Source organism: Callospermophilus lateralis, chromosome 10 (genome assembly GCF_048772815.1).
Source record: "Callospermophilus lateralis isolate mCalLat2 chromosome 10, mCalLat2.hap1, whole genome shotgun sequence".
Lineage (NCBI taxonomy): Eukaryota > Metazoa > Chordata > Mammalia > Rodentia > Sciuridae > Callospermophilus > Callospermophilus lateralis.
Window position 1 is genome coordinate 52,598,880 of NC_135314.1, and position 19,901 is coordinate 52,618,780.

Here is a 19,901-nt window from a genome sequence, read left to right on the forward strand (position 1 = left end):
CCCTACATTTTTAATTGTTGCATTTATCTCTCTCACCCAGTGTTTTTGCTCAAATATTGACATTCTGATTTACACAACCAATTAAACACATGCTTATATCTCCAAGGTTTGTCCAGTGTCAGGGTATAAGAAATGTCAAACTCCCTTAAGGCTCACTGACTAAGCTTCCTGTGTTGGTTACTATCCAAACACCTGTTTTTTTCTTTTTGGTATTAGGATTGAACCCAGGGGTGCTTTAACACTGAGCTACATCCCCAGTTATTTTTATTTTTTGTTTTGAGTCAGGGTCTTGCTAAATTGCTAAGGGGGCCTTGAATTTGCCATCCTCCTGTCTCAGCCCTCCTGAGTTGCTAGGATTACAGGAGTGTACCACTGTCCTTGGCTAAACAATCTTTGTAGTGATGCTCACCTTAGAAGCCCTGGAGTCTTCTCCAGCTAGCTGTCCTTATTTGGGGTATTTTAATTTATCAGCCATTTTCAAGTACCTACTTGAAATTCAAAAGGGAGAGGGTCAGTTTTAAATCCCTTTTCTCCACGGAGGCTCAAGTCTAGTCACACTCTTCTCAGCCACTTTAAAGTCAAGCATGTAGACTAAAGAAAAAAAAATCAGTAAATACATTAAAAAGTTCCTTTACATATTTCTTCCATAACATTATGTATTCACTTGTCTTGATTACAGAATCAAAAGGAATCTCTCCCATCCCACTCCACAAAGCTTTTTTTAAAATTTTTTTTTTTTTCAGTTGTAGGCGGACACAATACCTTTATTTTATTTATTTATTTTCATATGGTGCTGAGGCTCATATGAGGTGACCCAGTGCCTCACTCATGCCAGAGGAGCTCTCTACCACTGAGCCACAACCTCAGACCTAAGGTTCGTTTTTTTTTTTTTTTTTTTTTTTTTTTTTAACAAAAGGAAAATGCTTCTCTTCACCAAACACCCTGCTGCGTGTGTTTTCCTATCAGTGCTCTCCTTGCGTTCACTCCACTCCAGCTCCAAGAGCTTTCGGCTGATTAACAAGGCTCATGTTTTAGTGAATCAACCTGGTCAAAAATAATAGGAAGAAAGGAGAGGAGGACTTGTCAGCGGACAAATTCTCCTTCCATCACCAAGGTGGTAAAGGGCGCAGAGTCTGGGCCACCAGTATGTGGTAAAAGGCGCAGCGTCTGGGCTACCAGTATGTGGACACTAGGGTGCCACCGTGTCTGCCAGAAGGAAGGACCACCTTGGGTCGGGATAGGACAGCAAGGAGCCGTTGAGTAAGGCTTCTTGGCCGACTGCAGAGAGTGTCAGTGTTACAGTGGGATGTGCACATCCACATCCCAGTAGGAGGCGGCATCTTCTCTACACACACACGCGGGCTTCCGGTGGAGGCTGACCCTTACTTAGCCACTCTTATCTCCTGCCTCAGGTGTTTCTGTTCCGTCACTTCACTCCCGAGGGCCTCGGTGAAAGCGGAACTACTGTGTCAGCGGTCAGGGTTTCGGGGAGAAGTCGTGATCGGATTGACAAGAGAAAGAGCAGGAGGCGGGACTTCCGTCCTGCTGTTCCGTCAGCTGCCTTCCACGGGCGTCTCCCCGCAACCTTCTCAACTTCCCTTGTCGGTGACTCCGAGCCTGGAAGAAATCCGACGGAACAGGCACGGGGGAGCGTGAGCTGCTGGTGAGAACCCTCTGTGTGCTATGTTTGCGGCTCTGTTTGAAAGGAGAGACTGAGGGGCTGGGACTGCGAGAGACTGACTGGGGAGTGGGTCTGTGAAAGCGAGGGGTGTGTGAAACGGGCTGTGAGGCTACTGTGACCGAGGGATAGTGACAGCGAGGGGACTATGACTCAGGGTTACTCTTTGCGAGGAGTCTGTGACCTAGGAGCAGTGAATGCGAAGGACTCTGACCTCGAAGAACACCAGGCAGTGACTGCAAGGGGACCGTGACCACCGGGCAGTGACTCTCAAGGAGACTCTGATCGATGGATAGTGACTGATAGTGACTGACCGAAGGGAACATGAAGCAGCAACTGCGAGGGCACCCTGAACAAGGAGCAGTCACTTTGAGGGATTGACTTGGAGAAGAGGGTGAGACCAGTAATTGGGGATGGTATTGTAGGGTTGTGGCACAGTTGATATAGCGTGTGACCGAAAGACTGTGACCAGACAGAGGTCGTTAGTGCAAAGCACACTCGTCTGGGACTTATCAGACACACCTGAGTTTAATTTTATGACCAAACTTTTTGTGGTTGGGAAACCTATCTCACCACTGTTAGTTTCTTCATCAGTGAATGGGAAGTTTAGATATACATTAATGTCTCCCAAACTGTGAGTTCCATCCAGTTAACGGGCTGTGAATTCATTTTAGTGGACGGCACCCGATTTTTTTTTTTTTTTTTTTTTTAATGGAATAGGGGCTGGGGCTGTAGCTCAGTAGTAGAGCACTTGCTTTGCATGCGTGAGACTCTGGGTTCGAACCCCAGCACCACATAAAAATAAACAACTAAAAATAAAGATGTTGTGTTCATCTACAGCTAAAAAAATTTATTTTAAAATGGAATAAGATAGAAATTTTAAGTATATTTACATAGTAAGGGTATCATTTCATGAAATGTGTTTCACTTAAGTGTATATGAGATTATGATGTAAAATGTATTTTCTACATCATAAAGTGTTTGAAGTAAAGGGGGCGGGGTGCAGGCCTGTAATCCCAGCAGTTTTGGCCAGAGGATCTTGAGTTCAAAACCAGCCTCGGCAATGGTGAGGTGCTAAGCAATTCAGAGAGATCTTGTCTCTAAATAAAATACAAAATAGGGCTGGGGATGTGAACCCAGTCCCTGGGTTCACATCCCCAATACAAAAAAAAACAAAACAAAAATGTGCGAAGTAAAGTGTAGTAAAACGTTTGAGATATGTTGAATCAGGTTATTTCTAAGTTTTCTTCAGAACTAAAATGTAATAATTCTATAATAATTCTATGATTAGGGGCTTGTTTGAAAGTACAGAGATGCAGTTTGGAAAATGGGATCTGTGGTTGGGACACAGGCTTTATTTGATTGAACTGTCTGGAGGTTTCCTGAATGTAATTGAGATGACTAGTTATGACTAAAGGCTGAAATTTGGGATTTTAGTTGGGAACTAGAAGTTTGATTGAAATAAGGACAGTAACATTTATTGAAGCAGTGAATATTTAGGTGTTTGTGGTAGGAGAAACTGCTAGGAACAGACATTGAAGAAAGGGAAGTTTTGAGGGTAGAAGTAAGGCTTGGGAAGGAAACTGAAAATAGGGATGAAAAACATTCTGCCAAGAATAAAATGGAGGTAGGGAGGTATGACCTTCAAATCTTATTCAATCTTGATATTTAGTGATTCTGCAAGTACATAGAGTTGCTAGTAAAAAGAAATTGAGAATGGATTTGGTGCAGTAACGATGGTAAACAGATGATGAACATCATGGGAAAAAAGGTAGACAAAAGGATGAGTAGTATCAGTAGTGGTGACTAGAGTGCCATATGGGAGGCTCTTTAATGCATTTAGCTATCCAATTTGATGATTTATGTATTGGAGGCTAAGCCTAACATACTGGGAATGGTGTTATACTGTAGATAATTCAAATGATGTTTCAGTTGTACTGAAACATTTTCTACTCATTATCTTTCAAGAGGGCTGTTTGTGATGTGGCTGAAATTAACTGAGTATTGTTACAACACTTAGGCTTAGGGACTGCATTATTCCCTTTGAGATCCTTTGTGTTGCCTGAATGGAATGATTCCTTTTGACCTATTCTGCTTTGTGCTTTCTCTTCCGAAAACCAATATGGTAGGGGTTGGGATGTAACTCAGTGGGAGAGTGCTTGCATAGCACATGTGAGACACTGGGTTCAATCCTCAGCAGTACCACATAAAAATAAATAAGTAAAATAAAAGCATTCTTTCCATCTACAACAATAACAAAATATAAAAATAAAAAAACACCAATATGATAGCTTGATTTATGAGAAAATGGACTTTGTTTTCCCCTCAGCATACAACAATTTCTCTTTGCTTAAATAGGTGGGGTTTTATTTTTCTTGGGGAGCTCCTCTTTGGATATGTGATCCTTTAAGGAGAATGGTTTATTCCAATAGAGCCTTGGATTCAGAAGTCCCAGGTTACTTTATCTGATGTCAATATTGACTCATTTTGGGAGTATGAAAAGTTTTATTGCAATTTCTCTTGTTTTAGTTTTCCTAAATAATTGGATTATAAATTATATTATCTACAAACCAGATTTGTAGGTAGGTACTTTAAAAAAAAAAGTCTTTTTCCTCCTTTCTTTTTGTAATCACAAGTTGAAGTTGAAAGTTGTGTTAATTTGAGGCTTTCTGTGTTTGAACTAGGATGACTGCCAATGAGCTAAGGGAACCCATGGATCTACTAGGCTGTTATATCACATGCACAAGTATTTGCAAACTAGTTTGAAGTGAGGGCTGCTAAAAATAGTGACATTGGTCTTTGCTCTATACTAGAGAACATAATAAGTGTGTGACTCTTAACAGAAAAGAGTTTTTTTTTTTAATTTGCAGAGTTCCATTAGATGTAACTAATATAGATGTGATTATGTTGCATACTTTTTGGTCCTAGAACAGGGGTCTTAATCTTTTTTGTCATGACTCCTTTGGCAGTATGGTGAAACCTGTGGAATCTTTTGAAATGGGATCTTGCTGTGTTGCCTAGGCTATCCTTGAACTCATGGTCCTCCTTCCTCTGCCTCCTGAGCAGCTGGAATTACGGTCAAGGGCCACTATATCTGGCTTGGAATGATGTTTTTATATGCAACAAAACAAAATAAAACAAAACAAAAACTCATAGAATTACAAGAAAAGCCAATTGGAATAGGTATCAAAATATTTTTAAGTGTATGATATAGCACTGTATGTGTTTTTTATTAATACAGTAAATAATGCTTATTGTCTATCAGTAGGTCTTATAACTACAGTAATTTAAAAATGGTTTTGGGTGTAAATACTATTTAAAGAAAATTTGTAGCAAGTATAAGAAATTGGGCTGGGGTTATAGCTCAATGGTAGAGCACTTGTGAGGCACTGGATTCAATCCTCAGTGCCACATAAAAAACAAATAAAAATAAAAGGTATTGTGTCCATCTACAACTAAATTTATTATTTTTTTTAATTTATTTTTTTTTATTGGTTATTCAAAACATTACAAAGATTTCAGAATCACATCGGTTACACATCCACATTTTTACATAATACCATAATAGTAACTGTTGTATTCTGCTACCTTTCCTATCCTCTACTATCCCCCCTCCCCTCCCCTCCCATCTTCTCTCTCTACCCCATCTACTGTAATTCATTTCTCTCCTTATTTTTTTCCCATTCCCCTCACAAACTCTTATATGTAATTTTGTATAACAATGAGGGTTTCCTTCCATTTCCAAGCAATTTCCCTTTTCTCTCCCTTTCCCTCCCACTTCATGACTCTGCTTAATGTTAATCTTTTCCTCCTGCTCTTCCTCCCTGCTCTGTTCTTGGTTGCTCTCATTATATCAAAGAAGACATTTGGCATTTGTTTTTTAGGGATTGGCTAGCTTCACTTAGCATAATCTGCTCTAGTGCCATCCATTTCCCTGCAAATTCCATGATTTTGTCATTTCTTAATGCTGCGTAGTACTCCATTGTGTATAAATGCCACATTTTTTTTTATCCATTCATCTATTGAGGGGCATCGGGGTTGGTTCCACAGTCTAGCTATTGTGAATTGTGCTGCTATGAACATCGATGTGGCAGTATCCCTGTAGTACGCTCTTTTGAGGTCTTCAGGGAATAGTCCGAGAAGGGCAATAGCTGGGTCAAATGGTGGTTCCATTCCCAGCTTTCCCAGGAATCTCCATACTGCTTTCCATATTGGCCTCACCATTTTGCAGTCCCACCAGCAATGTATAAGAGTACCCTTTTCCCCACATCCTCGCCAGCACTTGTTATTGTTCGACTTCATAATGGCTGCCAATCTTACTGGAGTGAGATGGTATCTTAGGGTGGTTTTGATTTGCATTTCTCTGACTGCTAGAGATGGTGAACATTTTTTCATGTACTTGTTGATTGATTGTATGTCCTCCTCTGAGAAGTGTCTGTTCAGGTCTTTGGCCCATTTGTTGATTGGGTTAATTTGTTTTCTTATTGTTTAATTTTTTGAGTTCTTTGTATACTCTGGATATTAGGGCTCTATCTGAAGTGTGAGGAGTAAAAATTTGTTCCCATGATGTAGGCTCCCTATTTACCTCTCTTACTGTTTCTCTTGCTGAGAAAAAACTTTTTAGTTTAAGTAAGTCCCATTTGTTGATTCTTGTTTTTAACTCTTGTGCTATGGGTGTCCTATTAAGGAATTTGGAGCCCGACCCCACAATATGTAGATCGGAGCCAACCTTTTCATCTATCATACGCATAGTCTCTGATTTGATATCAAGGTCCTTGATCCATTTTGAGTTAACTTTTGTGCATGGCGAGAGGAGGGGATTCAGTTTCATTTTATTGCATATGGATTTCCAGTTTTCCCAGCACCATTTGTTGAAGATGCTATCCTTCCTCCATTGCATGCTTTTAGCCCCTTTATTGAATATAAGATAGTCATCTACAACTAAATTTAAAAAAAAAAGAAATTATCCATGATTTCTATTGGTGGCAGTCTATTTATCTACTAAGTCTATTATTAACATTTGTGGCTTATGCTTATTGTTCATATCTGAAAGAAATGGTGATTTTGTCAGAAGTTAGTGAAAATAGATATGTAACTTTTTTGGATCCAAATTCACAGACTTCCTGAATTCTATCATAGACCCTGCCTTAGAGACATAAGTTTCCTAATCTGCTCTAGGAAGAGCACACAGGTTTTACTCACTAAGTCTTCTGATAGAATAGTGGCAGGGTAAGATTGTTGAACTATTAAGAACTGGTACAAATGTCCCTTGGTATTTCTAGGATAGTCTCTTTCCTAAAATATGTGGCCAGTTCCAAGCATAAATTTTATTTTGTTGTATGGCTAAACCAGGGTCTTGCACAGAATAGTGATCGTTCGATGTTTGTTGAATAAGGGTTTCTCTGGAGAAATTAGAGTGAAGAGATCAAGTTCAAAGCTCAAATCTTAGATGTAGCAATTTATGGGCCTCAGATATTGAACAGTAACATTGAACTTTAGCTTAAAACTAATCTGTTAGTGTAGGTGATGTGAAATTCACCTGTTTTATTTAGGTGAATTTAATTTTATTTAGAAGTTCTCCAATCAGGCATTCTTTTGATTTATCTATATAGTGTGATGATATATACAAGCTAGTTACCTAAACTACAGTAGTCCTAAATGAGAAAATTATTTCTTAAAATAATCCTATTATTAGCACCATTTCCACTTTAGATTACACAGATCTAGGAAAATTTGTCACCAAATTATTAAAACTCATTCTGTCTTCATCTAGAATGGGAGTTGCAGATTTCTTTGGTAAAGGGCTAGATAGCAAATGTTTTAGATATTGCAGGTCATATAGTCTCTGTTGCAGCTACTTAGTTCTGTTGTAGCACAGAAGTAGCCAGGGACAATATATCAGTGAATGAGCCTGCTGTTTTCCAGTAAAATTTCAGTAAAAATTTTAAAAACAGGCAGTGGGCCATCTTTGGCCTGCCAAATATAGTTTGCTAACCCCTGATCCAGGAGTTCTGCTGGTTCTTGAAGCCCATTCCTTCCTATTTTGGGTTAGCCATATCCTCCTTCAAGCTTCAAAGGACTTCTTATAGGGGGGTGATACCATTGTATTGTTACCTGCTGAAAGGTCTGAACACACAGCATGACATGATTAATGAATGCCAAGAGTATTAGATGTACCTCTTGGAATTTATAGAACTTGCCTTTTTAAGCGCCACCATGGTAGAAGTAGGTAAATATCCCACATAAGAAATAAGCTTGCTTACTTAGCCTTGGAACTGGGCATTGGTATGCCCAGCAGAAAAATGCTGAGTATAGAGTTTTACTGAAGAAAATAAGGTTAAGTCCAGAAATGGGGGAAATAGGAACAGAATGCTAAGTTTGAATCAGATTTTTGAAACATAGGAGCCTATAATTACAACTTGCTATCATTGAGGTAGTTACATAGTTTAGGAAACTGAGTTGACCTTCTGTTTTGCCCTGGGCTGCTTGCCATGTCTAAAAGGAAGTAGAATGAAGGGGATTAGGTTGGAGTCCATAAAAGTGTCATCATTAAGACAGACATGGGGCTGGGGCTGTAGCTCAGTGCAGAGTGCTTGCCTAGCATGTGTGAGGTACTGGGTTTGATTCTTAGCACCATATAAAAATAAGTAAAATAAAAGTATGCCATCTATCTACAACTATCAAAAAATTATTTAAAAAAAAGACATGTGCACATTAGCCTCCAGATTTCATCTTCTTCAAGAATTGATATTGAAAAAATACTTGACTAGATCTGTCCTTGGTGTCTTCTCACTACTACTCTGTTCTCTCCACAAACATATTTTCCACTTCTCTAGCAAAGTTAATGCATCCAAGCAGGCATTTATTAGAACATAGAAGAACAAGGGGAGCAGTGTGTACTAAGAAATGAGTCAGCAGAAATTATGCCAGATTTTATGAAATCTGAGTAAAAAAAAAATCAGTACACACTGCATTTTGAATCCCGAGAGAACTTTGGAGACCCTGAAGTACTCATAGGCTGCATGAGGGTGGTGGTGGAAGGCAGGTGAGCATGTAATGTCCATATTTAGAATCTGTTCTCACATGGAGAATTTCAGTGACTAAGATACAGTGATTTATCTAGAGACTGAATGGGTAGCAGTGTTGGATGATGCCTTACAAATGCTGCAATCTGGCTGTCAGCGCCCCCTTCAGCCTTCTCTTATTACACATCTTTTGACAATTTTTTCTGTAAGGAAAAAGGAAATTTTGGCCTACCTTTGTGTAGAGCTCATGAAGGAGATTTTCTATTTATGTCTGACTGCTTTTCTTTTTCTTTTTTTTATATTTATTTTTTAGTTATAGGTGGACACAATATTTTTATGTGGTGCTGAGGACCAAACCCAGTGCCTCACGCATGCTAGACAAGTATTCTACCTCTGAGCCACAACCCTAGCCCACTGACTGCTTTTCTTTCTGACTCATCCCCATTTAATTTATGTGGGTGCCATGACTGAAAGCCAGGATCCATCTGCAGGGCATTAGGTGACCTGTATTGACTCTGAAAAGGTGCCATCATTTTCCAATCCTGTCTCCCACTGGACAAAGAAAGATATTAAGGCAGTCTCTGTGTGTATACATATTTTTTTCCTCTTGAATACAGAAATTTATAGTCACCTCCTTTTCCAGGGCTATCACTGCATCTTTCCTTGAATGGTATTGGTTGATTACAAAAGGTGCAGTTATCATAAATAGTCTGAGAAATGTTTTTCCTATTTGTTGGAAATATTTAAATGGTTACTGGGCAATTGTGAATGTTGTAAAGATGATGTTATTTTAGGTACTGTTAAATTTCAGTATAATGACTTAAAAAGCTGTTAAGACATTATGATATGCACCCTCCAACATAGTGTTGGTGGTTGATTAGGGCTGTGAGTCCAAGCATTACCTACCTCTTGGGGAACCTGTGGGAAGCAACTGTAGCCGCCATCTCTTTCATCTCTTCTGGGATGGGAGCCAGGGCCAGACAGGATCTCCCTAAGCTACCCAGGCTGGCCTCTCAAGCAGCTGGGATTACAGGTTTTACACATCTGTAAGTAGACCTCTTGGGAACTCTGTTGGCCAACCCAATGGTGTCCTCTACTACCATGACTCTAGAATTTCACTATGAAATAAAGTGTGTGGTTTTCACCTACTTGGGACTCTCTCAGGAGAAGCTTCAAGAACAACATCTTCTCTCATCCCAAGGGGCTCAACTAGATAAAGTTTCACAATCTCTGGACCCAGAAGTATTTTAAAAAATTATTTTTTTATTTTTATTTTTTGTAGTTGTAGATGGACAGAATGCCGTTATTTTATTTGTTTATTTTTATGTTGTGCTGAAGATCGAACCCAGTGCCTCACTCTCATGGTAGGCAAGTGCTCTGTCACTGAGCTATAGCCCCAGCCCCATGGACCCAGAGGTATTTTTAAAAGTTAAATCTGAAATTGAAGAAAAGCTAAAATCTCTGGACAAAGAAGTTTCTGAAGTCTTCACCAGCACGGGCTTTGACCATCACATTTCTCCAGTGTTTAGCCCTGCTAACCCAGAAAGCTCAATAGAGAGGACTGCTTGGTCCATTTTGGAGAAAGCATTGCAGGAACTGAGAGAACCTCTGCATAAAGCATTGCAAATCCTCCTCAGCCAGTGAGTTACCTTTGCTGAGTGGAAATTTGCTTCTTTAAGTAGTCTCCAATCTCATGCTGTGCTGGATTGTGTGAGTTTTGTTTTAGATGAACAGTGTCATTTCTTTTCTCACTTTTCTTTACTGTTTTTTCTTGTGCTTTCCCAAAGCATCTCTGTGTTTTGAATTGACAGCTTTGCCTCTAAGTAGTAATTTAACTGTCCCAACAAAGATTTAATTCTTTGTATTATTTGTTGAGATATCAGATTTCAACAGATGCATTTAACTGTGGTGTAAACACAAGCAATTGCACTTTTCCTGACCACTTTTTACTATGGTTCTTTCTAGTTGGCCAACATAGATAATGGCTGGGGTTTTATGCATTGTAATGTGTTAACATTATATTTTAGATATCTGTATATAAGATTATATCTACATCCCAGATATTGCTAAACTTTCGGGTTGCACATCTGTCCATGGAATATTTCACATTCTTATAGTGGACTTCCCTCCTATATATGGATCCATATTTTAAAAAAGTTTTTTTATAGTTGTAGATGGACAGAATGCCTTTTTTTGTTTATTTTATTTATTTTTAAATATTTTATTTTACTTTTAGTTGCCTATGGATCTTTATTTTATTTATTTATTTATTTACATGCGGTGCTGAGAATTGAACCCAGTTCACTGAGCTATGCAACCCGAGCCCTTATTTGTTTATTTTTATGTGGTGCTGAGGATCCAATCCAGTGCCTCATGCATGCTAGGCAAGAGCTCTGCCACTGAGCTTCTGCCATTGAGCTTCTGCCACTGAGCTACAGCCCCAGCCCTGGATCTGACCATATTAAATTAATTAAAATGAAAGTATATTAAAATTAAAAAATATTATGATGTGCTTATTATACCTAGAATATCCTTATCCTCTCACGTACCTTTTCTCTGTACTGGGTCAGTAGCAAAGTTGATGTGTCTAGGTGGCATCTATTGGAACATGAAGGAAACTGGAGAGTAATTTTTACATTATTTTAAGCATTATTATTAAATAATTCCACAAGCTGTGGTAGTACATAAAAGTTAGTAGATATGAGTGAACCAATGGTTGATCTAAGAGGGCCATTGAGAAAAGGAAAAAAAAAAACAAAACAAAACCTTGAGAGACCTAAAAAGTCAAATTTTAAACATTACTAGTCTAGAGGAAAGGTATGCGGATTAATCTTTTTAATTTCTGAATTCTTTTAGGGTTATTGTTATAAAATGTATATGATATGGTGTTTTCTTCCTCTTCAGCATATCCTAAGATATAGAAATGTTTATACTAAAACCCAAAAAGCATTAGATATATTTTTAAACTTAAAGAATATATAAAACATATATTCAAAATTAAAAGAGTCTTAAGACTTCAATTTGAAAAGTATAATGTAAAGTATAAAATAAAACACAAAAGTTATCTTTAGAAAAATAGAAGAACCAGGGCTAGGGTTATAACTCAGAGGTAGAGAGCCTGTCTAGAAAAATAAAAGTAATAGGGCTGGGGCTGGGGCTCAGTAGTAGTGCGCTTGGCCTGGCACATGTGAGGCACTGGGTTCGATTCTCGGCACCATGTATAAATAAATAAAATAAAGGTCTGTCTACAACTAAACCCCCCCCCCCACACACACACACAAATAGAAGTATATGTAAGCACATAACAAATAGAATAAACAGATAAGAAATAGTGGAAACAGATGAAGCAAAATACTTTTTCAAAAATTCATAGCAGCTTTCTGTTACATTGATTCAGTTAAACAATGGGCAATTACTGTACACTAGGGCTCATTACTAGGTACTGCATGTTTGAATTATGATTTTTTTTGTTCCAAGTGGTAAAAACAAACAAACAGCTTAATAGGTTTAAGCAAGAGGAGAATATATTGATTGGCATAATCAAACAGTTCTTGATCTGGTTTATCATCAGCAGCTCTGTTTTCTTTGTGTTGCTTTACTCCAGACCCTTCTAGTTACAGAAGGGTCATTAGGTAGTTACAGAATGGTTCCTAGAGCCACATCCCCAGGTTTAAATACACAAAGAAAGAACTGATAATCTTTGTCCAGGCATTTCCTGAGATTTGCTCTGATTGGATTTACTAGGTCACTTACCACAGCCCTTCCCCCGCCACCCCCACACCCTGGTTTTCTGTGGTCAGGGAATATGATGTGGTCATTGGTTTAGGTTTGGCACATTCTGCCTTTAGGGCTGAGGATGAAGCCACACTGAACAGATGAGTTTCCAGATGACAAGGTTGTCTTTTCAGATTAGGGTTATTATAAGAGTTTATAGTCTAATTTCTCATTTGATTCTTACCATTTTTCAGAAGGTAAGTACATTTTACCAGAACCTTTCTTAGTCACATGAAGAAATTCCTAGCATTAAGGGACTTACCTTAACCTACAGTTAAGGAACCAGGGGGACCTGGAATTAAATCTCAGTTCATATGTTGTGATTCCTGGTGTAGTGGCATCTCCACTTTTCTACTCTGGATTAAACCAAAACAAGCCCCTGGAGTGCCTAAGTACTCTGCCAGTGATATGCTTAGAAGGGAGGCCAGTTTTATGAAAAAGTGAAATTAAATTCCTCTCTAACATAGTGTGTCCTGGTCAACATGCAATAAGTGATCATGACTAAGTGAATCTGTGATTGTATTATATAATGGGCCGTAGAGTGTTGTAGTTAAGAGCACAGACCCTCAAGTCAAAATTTCTGAGTTCAAGTACTGGGCTGGTCACCTTTGTTTTACAAGTAAAGTTTTATTGGAATACAGAAAAAAAAAAAATCCATTTTTGCTGTGTGGTAGGTGTGTGAATGATTTCAGTCAAGTCATTTAATCTAGCTGTGCTTCAGTTTCCTCATGTATAAAATAAAGATAATAGCATTATCTACCTTATAGGATTGTTGTGAGAATTAAGTTATTTAATATATTTAAAACTTATTGACATAGGAAGTACTCTGAGTGTTAGTTATATAACTATAATAATAATAAATTATTATTTTAATTAATATAAATATAGGTATATTTACATAAAATAATAACAACAACCAGTATCATTTTGCAGTACCAGGGATTGAAATCACACATACTCTACCACTGAGCTATATTCCCAACCCTTTGTATTTTTTATTCTGAGACAGGATCTTGTTATGTTGCACAGGCTGGCCTGGAACTTGCAATTTTCCTGCCTTGGCCTCCTGAATATCTGGGATTGCAGGCCTGCACCATTGTTCCTAGCTAGTTATAATTATTGTAATCACTATTATCATTATAATCTTTGGGGCTGTCATGTAGAAATGTGGATTGGATGTTTGCATTGTGAAATGGATTTATATCCTATTGAATACCATAACTACTAAGAATTCTAAATACAATCTGTATTCTATTTTCTGGAGATAATCTTTCTTTGTATTTTACATAAAGAGTATTAAGGGTGGATCTCAATGAGGAGAGAGGGAGGCTTCTAGTGATATGTCATATTGGAATATGGGAACATATGTCTGTCCTGATCAGCATTTTCAGGAGTACCTTGGATATAGACATAAAAGCCATGTTTATTTTTTCATATTTATAGTTTCTATAACTTGTGATAAATAGCTAATATAATAGATGTCATTCAAGATTTGAAATTATCTCAACAGATTAGAACAAACAGACCAACCAATATTAACTTCACAGGATTGTGACCAACAAAATGAACTTTAAAAAAGGAATAAATGTATAATCTTCAAGCAAATAAGTATATAGATCCAGGATAGTGGAAGTCTAGCTTGGGAAGTTCATATGAAAAAGGCTTAGAGGTTTTAAATAACAATATACTTAAACACCAGTGATTTCTCAGAATGCTACTGTAATCTTGAACTTCATTGATGGGTGTCCAGGAATAAATACCTCACTATGGCCTCCATTTAGTGGGTAGGTCAAAATAGATGACACAAAGTCCTAGCATTTAATTGTTTACAGATTCTTCTTCCTTTTTTTAAAGAGTATTATTGTAGAATAAATATTTATACTTAGTGTGCATATTATTTGTTCATTCAACAAACATTTTAGCACTCATTATTTACAAGGAATAATGGGACTGGAAACATAGCCACGATCCCTGTTTCAGAGAATCTCCCTGACAGAGCTTACATAATTACAAGAATTTTGTTTTGGTTACCAAGATCATAAAAAAAAAAATGACCTACGTATTGGAAATCAGCAGCATTGGAAAATGATGGTTGAAAGTTAGAGAAGAATCACAGAAATGACAGAAAGCATAACATAGTTTTAAAACCCAGCTTTACAGAACTTGGTCAGGCCAGAGTTCCAGAGTTGTTAAGAAAAGTTAATAGCTAATGAAAGGAGAGCGTGGAAAATTTTTAGAAGTATTTCCATCTAAATTGTTGAAGTAACGAAGTTTTGCTCTTAAAGAAGTTTGAACGATCTCAATCTAAAGCCAGTCATTCCTCATAATTTGAAATTATTTTAGTTTTTCTTGTTTGTTGTTGTTGCTGTTTTGTGGTGCTAGAGATCAAACCCAGGGCCTCATACATTCAGTGCAGTACCACTGAGCCATATTACCAGCCCATACTTCAGGTTTTGACATGTTATATTCAGAAGAGAAAGTCTTGTTCTACTTTGTTGCGCCTCCTTTAGGCCAATGAGGAATCATTGATTTCACTTCTGGGAATATGGACATACTATGTGTTTGGAAGTGGTTGAGAGATGGTGAGGGAATTTTGAGGAGCAGTTATAGGAAATGTTTAGCCTTGGAAAGGGGAGACTTAAGGAACATGAGTTATGTTTTCATGTATTTTAAAAGCTACAATAAAGTTTACTTTTTCTTTATTGAAGAAATAAAGGGACAGTACTAGCCCTTTAAGTTGAAGCCTCCCACCTTAGAAAGCAGATTTCATCTAATTGAGAAGAATCAACTTTTTTTTTTAGTTGTTGCACTGACACAATATTAGTTCATTTATCAAAATGAATTGCTTATGAGATAGTAACCTTCCTATTCCTGAAAATGTTTAAATGTTGTACTCTTTTTATTTTATTTTATTCTTTTTGTGCTGGAGATCGAACCCAGGGCCTTGTGTAATTAAAAAAAAAAAAATCTGAAGTAGTATATCTGATAGCTTTTAGAAATACTGGTGATAACTATGCCCACCCACCTTTCAGGTTTGAAGCACATAGCTGTTTTCTTTCTTGTCCATCTGTCATGATGATATAATTATCTAAGAAATTTTAAAAATCACTATTCTAGCAAGAACTCTTCTGGAGTCTGATGTTAAATTATGATGAAGAAACATTACTACCTCTACTATTAACACTTATATAGCACCTGTATGCCCAAACACTTTAAAATTACTGAAATTCTCTTAATGTTTGTTTGTTTTTGGTACCAGGGATTAAACCCAGAGTTTAATTAAACTCAACCACTAAGCCACATCCCTAGCTCTTTTTTTGTATTTTATTTAGAGATAGGGTTCTCACTAAGCTGCTTAGGGCCTTACTAAATTGCTAGGACTGGCTTTGAACTTGTGATCATGTCGAGAGAACAGAACATTTTCTACAGTGGTTCAGCTATAGTTTCAGGAGTTCTCCTTTAACTTCTAAGACATGTTTAAATGTTGACTCTTTGTTGTACTCTGTCCAGTTCTTAACGTTTTTTGTTTTCTATAATTTCTCAGATTCAGTACTGACTCAGACTATCAGTAGGTTCTTTCAACAGATCATTGTAAAATATTTTCTATTCAAACATTTGCTTATAAAATCAAGCAGTGCAACTGCAGGTTTATAGGACTGTGTGGATACTCATACTGAATTTAGGCGTGAATTGGCATCTCTGTATGTTACTACAGGTGTTATCAAGAAAGTGAGAAAATTTTCCTACATATTTTTCCTTGTCTTGGGCATTTTCTGTAGCAGAAAGCTATCTCTAGTGAACAACTTTGCCTGAGTGTCTTGGCATGCCAAAATGCAGGGCCTCCTGGGGTAACCCAGTCCCTTTTCATATAACTCCTATTCCTTACAAGATGTTGTTATTGTTGTTATTGTGTTTAGTTAAAATCTTGTGTCTGCATCTTCCAACAAGGCGATTTTCTGTTGTCTAGACTCTTACTGCCCTGACCAACATGACAAACATTCAGATATTTAGAGAGAGTTATCAGGTATCTCTTGTATAATGTAGTATAGTGTAGATAATTATACATTAGTGTTTTCTGAAGCCCACTGATTGAATTTCATTCCTGCCTGGACCTTTGCTAGCTGTGTGACCTTCTGTCCCTCAGTTTCCTTATCTATAATGTAGTGATAAAAATAATATACCTATCTCAAAAGGTGGTGAGCATTAGCCAGGCATGTAATTCCAGGGGCTTGGGAGGCCAAGGCAGGAGGATCACAAGTTCAAAGCCAGTCTTAGCAATTTAGCAAGGCCCTAAGCAGCTTAGTAAGAACCATATCTCTAAATAAAATACAAAAAAGAGCTAGGGATGTGGCTGAGTGGTTGAGTTTAATTAAACTCTGGATTTAATCCCTGGTACCAAAAACAAACAAACATTAAGAGAATTCCAGTAATTTTAAAGTGTTTGGGCATACAGGTGCTATATAATTGCTAATAGTAGAGGTAGTAATGTTTCTTCATCATAATTTAACGGCATACTCCAGAAGAGTTCTTGCTAGAATAGTGATTTTTAAAATGGTATATAGGGGTAAGGATGGGGGAGAGAAATGTAGTGTACACTTCATATTTTATGATACTTGGGGAAAATCCACTGGCACTCACCACTTGGCTCTGAATCCCAAATACTCTCTGAATCCAGCGAGAACTCAATGGGAACTCAAGGCGCCTGAGGCAGCAGAATACACCCTATTCCCAGCAGGAATCACCTTAAACCTGGAACCCCGCCCTAAACCCCGATCCGCCCTAAACCCTGATCCACCCTGGTCCTTGAGCAAGGTCACCTTTAATGCAAAGTCACTGTCCACTAAGCAACATGGGGTAGGCTGACAAAGAAATTGCCTTGCGTCATTCCTACTTGGCAATGGCTCTCAGCATCTCCCCCCTTCTGATTAATTAAACAACAAGCAATGTGGCTTAAGGACCGTGCCTGGTAGGTTGTCCAATTCAACATATGGTTCTTACCCGTCATCGGATAAACTGACCTCTAGGCGTCAGCCTCCTGTCTTAGGTTGATACCACTGCAATTGGATCATACCCATCACTGACTACCAGTCGAGCATACAGCCATACTTGTGGATAGGCCTATGCACCAGTGGGGGGGTGAGGTTCTTTGCCTCACCTCTGTTGGCCCCCAAATTTGACCTTGGTGCCAGTGGCGGGGTGAGGTTCTTTGCCTCACCTCTGTTGGCCCCCAAATTTTAGACCATCACTAGCAGAAGGGAGGAGGATACAGAAATGCCACGACACCAAGCCAATTGACGGCTCCTTTGGAAAAATTGCATCACTGGTGACACCATCAGCAAAGATATGCCAGCACTACCACAATTTGCTGCACCAAACGATAGTTCACAATGCATACAAGTGATACATAGTCCAGGCAAGTTCTACAAGCAGTTCAAAGTGGAGGAGTCTGTCAATATGTCCGTTTCCTCCCAAAGTAAGTCGACTCCTTGATTGAGCATTACTTGTTGAGTTATATTCATTGATGCATCAGTTTATACAGTTTACTGTGATAGTTATCATAGAAGCTGTACTTTGGTTTTATCTTTGTCTTCACCTGCACTGGGATGAAGATAGGAATTCTGGTAATGATGCTAAAGAGACATTATCCTGAAAAGAATTATTAAATATAATGAAAAGGAAAGGTGAAAGTAAACAAACAGATCTGTTAACCCCCTTTAAAAACAATCCTCAACAGCTGTTTACCTAATTTAAATTAAACCATTTAAATCACGTGAATAAAAAAAAATTCGGATCCATTTTTTCATGAGCGCTCCTCATATGTGAAATATGGACATACGCACACACAGACATACAACACAAAACACAAGAGTGCACACAAACGTACAACACATAAGACAATAATAGTAAAGGCCTTGTAGCTTTACCCAGGTGAAATCTCCATTGCAATGTTTAAAAACTCCACAGTCAAAAAATAAAACTGATCAGAAAAACATTAACCTAGGTTTGTATGAGCTCAAAAAATAAAATAGAACTTTATGATGTGGAAAAATGCAATAATAAAATAGATATTGAAAAAAGCATCCTGGTTAATCACTGTTGAACATGTAAGAATAGCCAAGCTGGAGCTCTGGATATCAGCTGTTATGGATTTGAGTCAAATCATCTTCTTTTTGGTCTGTAGAAATTGCTTTGGTTAGTCTCTCTGGAATCCAAATTGGTTGCTATTCTCCCTGTGGAAACACACAAACAGAACCCTGACTCCAGACAATCACTGGGTCAGGACCTTTCCATTGTCCTGTTAGAATATCTTTCCAAAGTACTTTAGGCTTATGTACATTTTTTGGATACATATGCCTTTCTGCAGCACTAAGCCCTGATGAATCCAAATTTAAAAAGTTTAGAGTAAAAAGGGTTATTTTAAGTTTATCTTTGGGGGATATATACCCCTTTCCAATTCCCTCTTTTTGTTTTAATAAGTACATTTTAATTCTATCTTGAATATCTGTATCTAATAATTGTCTTAGATTTTTGTATTTTTTATCTGAAATACCTTTACTTGACATTTTCAACCATTTTCTATCTTTTTTTCTATCTTCTAGTTTTTTTTCCCCCTAAGGTTTGTACATTCACCCTTAGTTGCTTTTTTTTCCTCTTAGTTTTTTTTTTTTGTTTCTTATTTTGTGGGTTTAAAATTCTTGTCTTCCTACATCTTTTCTTTCTACATCTTCTTTATCTTTTTTTCTTTTTAACTTTCTATACTTCTGTCTTTAAAGTTTTTCACTTCAAATTTTTAATCTTCTTTATCTAAATAACTTTTATATCCTATTATCTTCCCATTTTCATGTTTTTTTTTAAGTAATGCTTTTAAGATTAACTAGGCTTCGAATGATGCAATCTTTCCTCCATCATGAAGGCATCTCGACCACCTTCAATTTAACCTTTTAAAGCCTTCCAATAATCATCTATACTGTACTTTTAAATGTACTTTTTCACCACTTATAGCTTCACTCTTAGAGTGGCTTAGATTCTGTTTAAATCGCTTAATGTTAGTTTACATGGCTGCCCTTCAACTAAAGGCTTTTTTTTTTTTAAAACTCCATTAAGAAGCTTTGTCTCAATCTGCCATGTACAAATACTGTTTTCTTCTTTCTCAAGCTTTTAAAGTAAGTCTAGTTTTCTCAAAATCTTTTTAAATGGCATTTTACAACTTTTTACTTTACCACAGAGATTATCTCATCTAGATACATTTCTTTTTCTTTTAACCTTCCATATTAAAATATATTTTCACATCTTCAATCTTTTAATATCTCTTTTCTAGCCGTTAACCCTTTTTATAAATTCACATTCTGAAACAACTTCTTATAAAATTTCTGATTTAGACAAATTACTCCACTTTAATAAGATGAAATACTTTCATGTTTTTT

At 37.4% G+C, this 19,901-nt stretch overlaps 1 protein-coding gene and 1 pseudogene across 1 annotated transcript in view; both read left to right on the forward strand.

Annotated features, from left to right (window-relative positions):
- Positions 1 to 1,552: 1,552 nt before the first annotated feature.
- The window catches only part of Pcyt1a (phosphate cytidylyltransferase 1A, choline), a 56,982-nt gene continuing 38,633 nt past the window's right edge, over positions 1,553 to 19,901 (forward strand). Inside the window, exon 1 of the mRNA XM_076867472.1 lies at positions 1,553 to 1,663. The gene's annotated coding sequence lies outside the window, so the exon portion shown is untranslated. The remainder of the gene's footprint in view (positions 1,664 to 19,901) is intronic.
- LOC143407822 (bcl-2-like protein 13 pseudogene) lies at positions 9,787 to 10,347 on the forward strand (annotated as a pseudogene).